An 11,253-nucleotide genomic window follows, 5' to 3' on the forward strand; every position below is an offset into this window, starting at 1 on the left:
CTTTACTCAACAAACCCAAATTTCCACCAGTGAGTTTATTTATTTCCAAAATAAGAAAGTACTGAGCAAATTATAGGACACTAACCAGTATCTGCTAAGCCAAAACCGTTCTTTATACACAGTAAAACCTTGGCTGGAGAGAAGAATTCGTTTCAGAAACGTGCTTATAATCTAAAGCACATGTATATCAAAGCAAATTTCCCCATAAAAAACAAAGGCACCTCAGATGATTTGCTCCACAATCCAAAAACACTCATTAAAAAATGATTACAATACTGTAATATAGTACAAAATAATAAGGAAAATACAAAATATAAAGAAAAATAAACAAATTAACCTGCACTTACCTTTTTTTTTATTTTTTATTTAAAAAAATTTTTTTCAACGTTTATTTATTTTTGGGACAGAGAGAGACAGAGCATGAATGGGGGAGGGGCAGAGAGAGAGGGAGACACAGAATCGGAAACAGGCTCCAGGCTCCGAGCCATCAGCCCAGAGCCCGACGCGGGGCTCAAACTCACGGACCGCGAGATCGTGACCTGGCTGAAGTCGGACGCTTAACCGACTGCGCCACCCAGGCACCCCAACCTGCACTTACCTTTGAAAACTTTCGCATCTGGTGTGAGGGAGACAAGAGAGAGGAGGGTTACTGTGTAGGACAACTTTCACTATCACTAAGGGAATCCCTGCTATCTGTTAGCTCAATGGAATCTTTTTCTTTACATGCAGCTTTAATGAGGAACCTATCCAATGACACTTGCTTTTGCATTCTTTTGAGGATTTCGCGGAAATGGGACATTGCTTTGTTAAACAGGTGCATAGCTCTCACTGCTACAGCCTTATGGGAGCGGGTCTTTCCTACAAAGTTTTGCACTGTTCCCCACATTTTACACATCTCCCTAATCTCACTTGAAGTGACTGATTCCTCTGCCTTTTTCTCTTCGTCCTCTGCAGGTGAGATGCAGATGTTAGATTTATAAAATCTTGCAATTTCAGCCACTTGCATACCTCATTCACACTTCGCGATGATTTCCTTCTTAACGTCCACCGTAATCATCTCCTTCTTATTGCCTTTCTTTTCAACTTTTTCTGCCTGGGGGCTATTGTATAAGCTCACGGATATTGACTACAGTACAGTATTAATAAACTCTTGTCATATACTGTATTTAATATAACTGGCAATAAGGCAGCAAAGGAAAGGGTCTTTATCTGCAGGCAGCCTGACCTAGAATGGAGCAAAGCACTCCCAAGCTTACTCTTGTATGGAAAGGCAAACGACTGCCTATAGGTGCTTTGAAGTGACAAAACTACACTAGTGCCAGTTGTGGGCACCTTCCAATGTTCTGGAAAATCACTGATTTTTGCCAAACACCGTGACCTGAGACTGAGCATTCGAGCATGGGGGGAGGGGGGCGATCACCCACAAACCCGCAGCGAAAGAGAGAGAGAGAGAGAGAGAGAGAGAGAGAGAGAGAGAGTTGTGATCATGTGGCATTCGGTACCGCATACTACTCATATTGCAAAACATCACTCTTTTATCAAGTTAGAATGTATTAGAAATGTTTGCTCGTCTTGTGGAACACTCGCAGAACAAGTTACTCGCAATCCAAGGTTTTACTGTATACATTTCATCAACCATGTGTCCAGCACAAAAGTTTTAAGCATGTTAACCTAAAATGCAAGTACAGGAAGATAATTTGTGCCAATTTTGATGGCATAAAGGTTGGAATCCTATAATCATGTGCAGGATTCTTGACAATCCAGCTCCAACCTCTTTCGAGTTTTATCGCCGACCAATCCTTAAACTAGTGCTACTTAAAGTGTGTTTGGAGCCTGTGTTTGGAGTCAGTGAACTGCTTTTTATACAGGTCCTGTATGAGCTATGTAGAAATAGGAAGTAAGCACTTGTAAATCTTTATATCACATGATCATTTTTGCAGTAATTCATTGTTATTGAGTTTTATGAAAGTGTTGGTCCTGGCAGATTAGAAATTTAAGACAACAAAACTAACATGTTTCTTCACCATAGCTGTTAAAAGTTTAAGAAGCGCTGTCTTAACCCTCCCTGACTCTTTTGTTGCTATAAACATGCTGTTCCCCTTTTCAGGATTTCCTCTTCATGCCACTTCCTCCTGCTTTTATATTAAACCCAGACCTATCTCAACCAGTTTTCTAACTGCTATTCCAGATTGCATAATTCCACTCATTTATTCAATCAAGAAATGTTGATGAGAGGCTTACTATGCGTCAGCAGAGAGTAAGTTTTATATAAAAGCATAAGTATCAAACAATACTCTGTTCCTCTTCAAATGGTTACATATACTTGGCAGTCAAATGTCATGTCAGATGACAATTTACTTTCAATGATTTTATGTTTAAGGATGGCATCAAAATATGGGGACTAAATGATGTCACGCCTTCTAGAAATTTCCCACCAATCACTGCTGGCATAGATAAAAATTCTTATGGAACACATTTCTGTTACATCGGACTGCAATCTCTAAATCAGACTCACTTTGCAGATGGAAGTTTTGTCTAAACAGTGGCGCATACAAGTGCATTTCCTGGGGGCAACTACTTGCCACTTGAGATAGAAAAATTATAGGTCAACTCACAACACAACAGACTAAAAGAACAAAGCAAACAGCAAGGAGATCAGCTAAGAAGCTTTAGAAAGAAGAAAGGCAGGAAGAAAAACAATGTCCACAGCAAGCAAACACGCTGATGATAGAGCTCAGGCTAACTTTTACTTGGGCCAAAATACTGATGAGCAAAACTGCCATATATTCTAATTTTTGGTTTATTCATAGTTTTGTTTTTAAAAGAGATTGTATTAGACCCAAACCCAAGCCCGAGCCCACAACACTTCTTCTCCCCAAAACAAAGGGAAACCTGCAACTCTCATAGAACTGAAGTCCCTATGTTCTTAAATAAAACCAATTCCAAAGACAAGTGAGGTTTGTTGAACACACAGATGAGCCCAGAAATGGTCCCATCTTCTGAGCAGGGGCTCTATTTCACACACCATAGGTGACCAAATGACCCTGCATCCACTATTCTTAGTAGCAATTCTTGGAGCCAATATGAGGGAACACAATCAGATAAGTTAGTCTCTCTCCTCGTCCCAAACTTGATTTATAATCGCAGCCTCCCCTCACTCAGTGACCATCCCACCCCTTCCTCCCCACCTCCCTTGTCTGGGGTGGGGGATACGGTGTAGGAGGAGTCACGGACATACACACACATGTGTTTGCAAAGGCAGAACTTTCCGTGCAGGCTAGAAAAGGAAAGGAGCAGGGAGCGACACTCTGAAGTTGATTTGGGAAGCTGCTTTCACTTTCACTTCTTCTAGGGAATTCTCAACTCATAATTTCTGTAGCTTTGCTTTTAAATAAATGCAACAGTAGTTAGCAATGATTTAGCATTATGTACCAAGCACTATGCTGAGCTCTTTATAGACATTATTTCATTTCCTCCTTGCAAAAATCTTAATGATTAGATAACTGTTATCATCTCTATTTTACAGATGAAAAACTGAACTGGAGTCCGACTAGAGTTGCTGCTTTTAAGCAGAAGCAGGATTCCCAGGTTAATATTTAATACGTGGGATTTTCTCTTTGTCAAAGCCTGCAGATCCACACCATGTAGGTCTGATGCTTGCTACCGCTGCCAGCTCGTTTCACAAATAAAAGAGATCCATATGGCATCGACTTTACTAGAGTAAATGATCAGTTCTCCCCTCCAGTATGGGGTGCTTCTGTGGATCCCTTTCCCATGTGCCACCAAAAACCCTTCCTGAGTCACTGCCAAGGTAAATTCTACGTTTCTGGGTGCTTGGAAAAAAAAAAAGATTCAATTATAGCAGGTATTACTGTGTTAGTAATTGCTTGAACCTTGAAATTGGGTCTCAACATGAAACTTTCCAGGCCCACCATTCATTTCACCCTAAGGTCATCAAAAAATCTGTAGCAGTGAGGATTTCTTCATTGCTCTTAGGGAGGGCACTGCAGGGTCTGGTATTTCATGGATATGCCCAGGTGGGCTGTTTTGGATTTCCCTGTCCTGAGTTTTGTGGGCTTTTCCAAGAATAACAGGAAATAAACGTAAGGTGTATTTCTGGCAATGCTTTCAATCCAAAGAAGCAGGAAGACCCCTGGTTTATCTACTGGCTCTAGTGAGTTCACTTGACAGTGCGAGGTGCTAATACAGCCTGTGGCAGGAGAAAGGAGAATGTGGGAAAGCAAGAAAATGAGAGGAGAAGACAAAGGAAGAGTCAGAAGAATAAGGAGGAGGAACAGGAGAAGAGGAATACGGGGTAGAAAGAGAAGTGTCACATAGGCAGTGGAGGGAAATAAGACTCTTCTCCTGACAATTTCTAAACAGTCTTTCCTTCATCATATGAAAGACCAATGTTCCAAATACCATAAAAATGAAATTTAAAATATTCTTCTCTCTGTTTTTATAAAATCGGATCTGCACTGAGATAAATGTTTTTACTTATCTAGGATCAATCAGGAATTTGAAATGACTCTAAACACTTATGGGAGTATTATAGTGAATTACACAGACATGTACTGTGATAGGAGGAAGATTAAGTGGCTGGACGTAGCAATAGAACATACTTCTCTTTCCATCTTTCAACAGGGGGAAGACTGAAGAACTTCTTTTAACTTCTAAATTCTCTATCTTTGCAACGTACACATGAGAAAGGGGCAGAGGGAGGACATGCCAAAATGTCCTTAGTATTTTCTAACCTTTTCAAGAGAAGTGAAAAGGAAAATGGTGATTAGATGACAGGATGGATGGATAGGTAGATAGATAGACAGACAGGGCAAGCCTGGCATTCCATACATATCCCACCATTTTCTTTCAGTTACTATGAAATAAAAGATCATCATCCTAAATCACATGAATGAACCAAAGAAGATTTTGTGAGATGTATTCATAGGAAATTATATCTGACAAAAAGCCACCTACAAGGGCAGAGAACCACAGCTCCACGGCCAAGAGTCTTGGCCCACACTACATATTTGGTATCCAGACTATAGTAATCCTGGAGAGGCCCGAAAGAGTTCCAAATTAATAGGACACCTGGTGATGGCCTAGAACTAATCCAAATACCTCCCAACCCCAAGGCTTGCTAGAACGAGGCTTGGGCATGCAACAACACCATCCTCCATACTTTCACTTCCCCTTGCGTAGGTACACTCTTGTCATGTTTCCACACGAAACCTTTTATAAAACTGTTAACGCTATGTTAACAAACAAACGAACAAACAAAAAACAGTAGACTTGGGGCAGGGGGAATCTAATATTAATTAATCTGGTCTAGGAATATTCATGTTTTCAAGCAGCTTCTCAAAGTCATCCAAAGATCTAAGATCCATGACTCTTCTGGTCTTTAGCCCACAAATTTAGTATCATTGAGATGGAACGCAAAGTTCATTTTAAGTTGGACTCTAATCCAAAATGTTTATCTGCTTGTCTGTCTCTTTGCTAAACTACTGTAAATGCTTACTCTGTGACCTTGGTACATAACTTGTGTCTCATCTGCAAAATGGATTCGTATTGATATCTACATCTCAGGGCTATTGTGAAGTTTATCTGAACTCATATGAGTAAAATACTGAGTACTGTCTCGCATGCTGTTAACACTCAATAAATGTCAAGAACAGAAAAAGGCTCCAAGCCTGCTTCCACCTCAAAGGTGAGCACAACCACACCACTCACAGAAAACACTACCTTTCTGTCATCTTTGTCACACTGTAGTGAGGCCTTCATGAGGACTCCACATTGATCCCCCCTCCCTTCTTTATATTTTTCAAGGAAAACAAAACAGAGCCCAGTAAGCCCTCTCTTCACTCTGCAGGCATGGGTGTTCAAGATAAATAACTTAATTTAAATACGGCATTTCATTAAATTTATGATCCATTTTTTTCACATTTTAGCATCCCTGAAAGAGGAATGCATTTTACAATTGATAGCATCTTAGATTAGATGAAAAGGGTAATAATGTTGTTATTTCCCATGCGAAATATACCATTTCTGTGATTCCATTAGTTCCATAGAATTTTTTTGTGGTCTTACCAAGGAAACTTGCCACTGTTTGCAATGTTGTTTCTATGAGACAATTAACAAGATAATATTTCGAAAAATGTAAACTTTGGTTAAATGGGCACTGCATACATACCGAAGATCACTTCCAAAATCCTGAGCCAAGGTCCGTTAAGGCTTACATAAAGTCTTATTTGGGGGTGGGAGGGAGGATTCCATCGCAAATAAATCAAAGTTCTGATGATGTCACCAATAACAAGTGAGATTGACAACAAATACGATTGTCTGGGGAACGGGAATGTCACTAGGGAAAGTTGGCCTAGATCTTTGTCCTCCTAACTCACTTCACAGAATGGCCACAAGCGTACAGTGCCAGAAGGTCATGTACCCATAGATTCACTAATTGTTATGGAGAAAAAGGGGGAGGGCAGCGCAGGTGACAAAGTAGACACAGAGAGAGACATACAGGCATCCATGCAAAGTGCTATTGGTGGCTTTTTTTTTTTTTTTTTTTTTTTTTTTTTTGCTATCAAGTATGTGAAAGCTACCACCGGGGTCAATACTTGGGTCCCATGAGTAGCTACATCGGCATAATCACAGCTACACCTTACCCACATTCTGATAACTGATAGCTCACAATATCAAAAAATGTTCACCTTTGTTCAGGTTACTAGACACTCGCTCTCCCCTTCCCTTCTTCTCCCACACTTCACCCCACTCCCCTAAAATCAGTGTCTGAAAAGCACATCTCTTCGGAAGTTGTCAGGGCATTTAGCCCAACTCAATCAAGCAGAGTAGGTAACAAATGGTGTTCTGCCTGCGCTCCTTCCGCGCTGAAGTGCTCACCCTGGACTCACGGCCCCACAGGGTCTTGGGAGTTTAACTTTCTCATGCCTTCTAGATCCATTAGAGAGTAGCCTGGGGGCAGTTTGCTGAGGGGGCCCTACCTAAAGAGAATGGCCAGCCCAAGATGGTCTGGGTGAGAAGTTTATGATCAGAGTTTGGCTAAGCAGGCCAGAGGTGGAAAGGACAACCGCGCACAAAGAAAGCTGGGGGTAAGGGAGAGGATTGCCCCCCACAGACTCCATCAACCACACACTGCAGCCAGCCAACCACCTGATAAATAAGCCGAGTCGGAAAATTAACAGGGTGTTCCTTCTACAGCTTCAACGCCTATCCTTTACTCCCCAGCAACAGCCCTCCCTTCCCCCGCCAGAAAGAAGAAGAAGAAGAAGAAGAAGAAGAAGAAGAAGAAAGAAAGAATAAAAGAAAGAAAAGAAAAGAAATTCTAATTGCCACCCCTTCCCTTTCCTATTCAGAAATTCCAGTACGGCGCCCACAGCCCTTCCCCGCTCCAAGGGAAACGCTCGCAAGGGAGGCCCAAACGCTCGCCACCCTCTCCCTCGCCCGTCCCGGCAACGGCCGGGTTCCGCGGAGTCGCCAGGTCGCCCGCGGCGCAGGGTGGGGGAGGCCGAGCTCGCCCGCCCCTCTCCGAGGACAGTCGGAGCCTCGCCGGCGACCTCCAAGTGCAACTCGCTGGCTGAGCCCACCGCCCGTCGGCCCAGCCCCTTCGGGCGGCCTCCTCACCGTGTCCTCCCTGCTGTGCCGACCGGTCCTGCCGCCTCCGAGCCCCCAGCTCCGGACTGGGTAGGCTCCGAACTCCCAGCAGAAATTGGGATGGGAGCCGGGAGGAGGAGGTGTTTGCTCAACTTCTGAGGACGTCATGCCTCTTCCTCCCGCAGCCAATCAGCAGCCGCCCTGAGGGAACAACCTTCTGCTCCGCCAATCGGCGGCGCTGCCAGGTGCTAGGTCATGCCCTGCCCCTGCTCCTCCCCGAAAATCCTTCTGCCTTCTAGATCTCTGACCTGCGTGCGTCCTTAGCTGGGGGCATCACGTTCTCCCAGGACTTTGTAACTGTCCGTAGCAAAGGACAGGCGGAGACACTGAAGGACGAAAACAGTCCGGGCATTATACCTAAATAGATGTGTGTACCTGCTGGAAAAAAGTTGCAAGCCCACGTGTATTACGTTTGTTTAGCGATATACACTTCTCAAAGCATTTTCACAGCTTCATAATAAGCCGATGAAGCCAGATGACAGTTCTTAGAACAGTTGAACAGTCCAACAAGCTGAGACTAGGAAATTAAATGTAGTGTATCCCATGAATATTAAGAATCTATGTGTATATGACAAAGTCTACTATTCTTAAAAAGTCTTGAATGGCCTTAAAGGGACAGGGGAAAATGCATTTCATAAAGACTAGCCTCAGCACTAGACACTGAAGAAATGCCAGATGCTCATCTGTGGTCCTCCTAGGGAGTCAATGGTCAAAGAGTAATTTTCCCTCCCGTTTTTATAACTTTCTCCAATACTTAGACTTTTCTCATACCTAACACGAAACTCTTGTGTCAACAATCTAGAGCTTAGAACATTCTTATAAACTCCACTTGTACTCAAGTGCAGAGAAAATTAAAATCTTTTCTGCAGACTGAGACTGTCCTCTGTATCTTTAACTTCACATACCCAAAATCATATTCCTAATCACTCCTCTAAAGCCTTTCCTTCGTGCTGTTTCCCAGTTCCATTCTTGATATCACCAGCTTCCTTATCACCACTGGGCCAGAACACCAAATCTGTTTCAATTCTTCCTGTAGTCTGTCAACCTTACCCCTGGGGTTGACTCCATCCTTTAAAATCCCTCTACTGTCTCTCTTACCCAAACCTCTTTTATATACTACCTAGATCATATTCCCTTAAGGACACAACTCTGATCATCTCATTAGCCTGAGCAAAAGCCCCTGGGACTATCCACTATTTGTGGACCATTGTGCAAAGTCCTTCACACAACGTGTGAGTTGCTTAAGATATGGCTAAAATCAGCCATCTTAGCTTTATTTCCATAGAAGAATCAGCCTTTAACGAACACTGAAACACAGTCTGTGCTTTGCTATATCCTTAAGGATTAGGAGCCTGGATCAGAATCCTTACTTTCCCACCTTAAGCTGTAAATCATGGGCAAGTTACTTCATTTTCAAAAAAAGCCTAGGTTCCCTTATCTGTTGGTAGACCAATAACAGGAACTACTTCAAGGGGGTCATTATGAGGATAAAAGAAGATGATGCCCAAAGTGCTCTTCCAAGTGTCTAAAGAAACTGACAGTTATTATTTATCTCCCCTCACTGCCTGTCCACTTACCCATAATTCTTATTGACAAAAACACTCACCTCTCTAAAACTAATCCATCCTTTAGGGTTCAGCTCAAATGCTACTTCATCAATAAAACTGTCCCAGAATATCAAGCAGATACGATCTCTTCCTTCTCTCTTCTGGGTCTGCCTCTCTGGTTGTACTTACCACAGTCTTCCTCATGCAATAGCCATTTCTATCTATCTTATCTCCACTTGTCATCACCATTGGCTCATAAAAACTTTGATAAAAGCAAGTATATGTTTGTGTGTGTATATCCTTATTCATTTTTATTCCATTGCTTCTAACACAATACTATGCATATGACAGGCCAGTCAGAGTCTCAGAAGGAGACATGGCACAATCCAACCGGGAAAATTAGGAGACACGAAAGGAGTAAGTGTGTGCAGCAGTAAAGGAAGGGAAAAAAAGATGCTGCCACATCCTGGGACTAGCAGCAGTGAGAACCACCTGCAAGCCTTAATGTGGCCAGGGCAACAGATTGTTACCAGGACTCAGAAAGAGCTCTAGCTGTGGTGTAGCTGAAGCTATAGAAGTGTCACTTGACAGTGGTGGCTTTTTTTAGCGGGCAGGAAGCTGCCTAAGGAACCGATAACTCCACCCAGAAGGAGCCACCTAAGGCACGAGTCAACAAACTTCTTTTTGTAGAGGGCCGGAAAATAAAGTCTTTAGGCTTTGCAAGCCATAAGATCTCTGCCACAATTGCCCAAATCTGTCATTTAGACTGTAAAAAGCAGCCACAGACAATACTTAAATGGATGGGTGTGACTGGGTGCCAATAAAAGTTTATTTATAAGAAAAAATTACAGGCCAGATATGGACTGGGGGGCATAATTTACAGACCTCTGGCCTAGGTAATGAATAACCCCCCCTTCATTCTCCAGAACACAAGGAAAGGCAGAGGGTTGGTGCAGCCCATAAATGTTAGTCCCTCGGAGACAGAGCAGGTACCAAGGGGGCAGAAATTATAGAAGATTCAAAGGAGAATATTCAGCACAAAAAGTGTTCAGCAAATGCTTGTTGAGATTAATGAATCATATGACTGGTTACTGTGAGTTCCTCTACAAATGGTTGAACACTCATGGGAAAACCCTTTCCCTGAATGGACAAATTTGGGAATGGGCCCTGGACCATGGTGACTCCACCAAGGATCCATAAGGCCCAGTCAGCCTCTCTCTTGCTTTAATTTGAAACCCCATGCACTTCTGACCTGCCCTCACCTTGAATAAATATTAACCTGGCCCCAAATCCTTCTTCTGTGAATTCTAAACTACTGTTCAAATGCTTATGGTATGCAGGAATTTTGCTAAATATGCACATGAGAAATACTAGTTCTTAAAATGGGGAATTAAAATGTTTTTCATCATAGTCATATTTGTTTTAATAAGTGTGACAGTTCTCAGAAATTTCTTCCCAATGAAAAGGGGCAACAGATGAGATTAAAACAAACCTGGGATATACCCCAAGGCAGCCCCCACAGTCAACCCCTCAGACACCTTCAATATGAGCGACCCATTTCACCCATGTGGGGTGCTAGGTTGACACTCTTAAATTAGAAAGCTGATCTGGGGCCACTCAAGCTGCCTCTCTTTCTCCCCACTTCCTTGACTTCCTCTTTTCCCAAATTGCTGCTTTGGTTTTGCCCTTCCTGAGAGACAATGAGGGTAGTAGTTAGGTATCCAAACATTGCAGTGAGCTGAACCTAGACATAATCCCTCCTTTTCCACTCACTAATAAGCCATCTTGTTTCTTCATTTTCCCCATCAGGATAGTGGGATATATCATAGAGTTTGCAAGAAGATTAAGTGATGCATGTTCTCAACATATGTGAGCTATTATTGGTGCTTACTATTTTATTCTATCTCATCTTCTCCTCCCCCCCCCCCGACTTTTGTGTGTGTGTGTGTGTTCAGAATTCATTCTCAAACTTAAGTGAACTTTGCTATAAAGAGAAAAGAGGTGAGCATTTGGAGGGAGGTGGTGCAAGGAATCC

At 42.6% G+C, this 11,253-nt stretch overlaps 1 protein-coding gene across 2 annotated transcripts in view; it reads right to left on the minus strand.

Annotated features, from left to right (window-relative positions):
* The window catches only part of AASS (aminoadipate-semialdehyde synthase), a 61,856-nt gene extending 54,085 nt beyond the window's left edge, over positions 1 to 7,771 (minus strand). The window contains exon 1 of one of the 2 annotated variants that reach the window (XM_043589355.1): positions 7,642 to 7,771. The gene's annotated coding sequence lies outside the window, so the exon portion shown is untranslated. The remainder of the gene's footprint in view (positions 1 to 7,641) is intronic. The other variant, XM_043589356.1, reaches the window with a different exon arrangement.
* Positions 7,772 to 11,253: the final 3,482 nt, after the last annotated feature.

Source organism: Prionailurus bengalensis, chromosome A2 (genome assembly GCF_016509475.1).
Source record: "Prionailurus bengalensis isolate Pbe53 chromosome A2, Fcat_Pben_1.1_paternal_pri, whole genome shotgun sequence".
NCBI classification, from domain to species: Eukaryota; Metazoa; Chordata; class Mammalia; order Carnivora; family Felidae; genus Prionailurus; species Prionailurus bengalensis.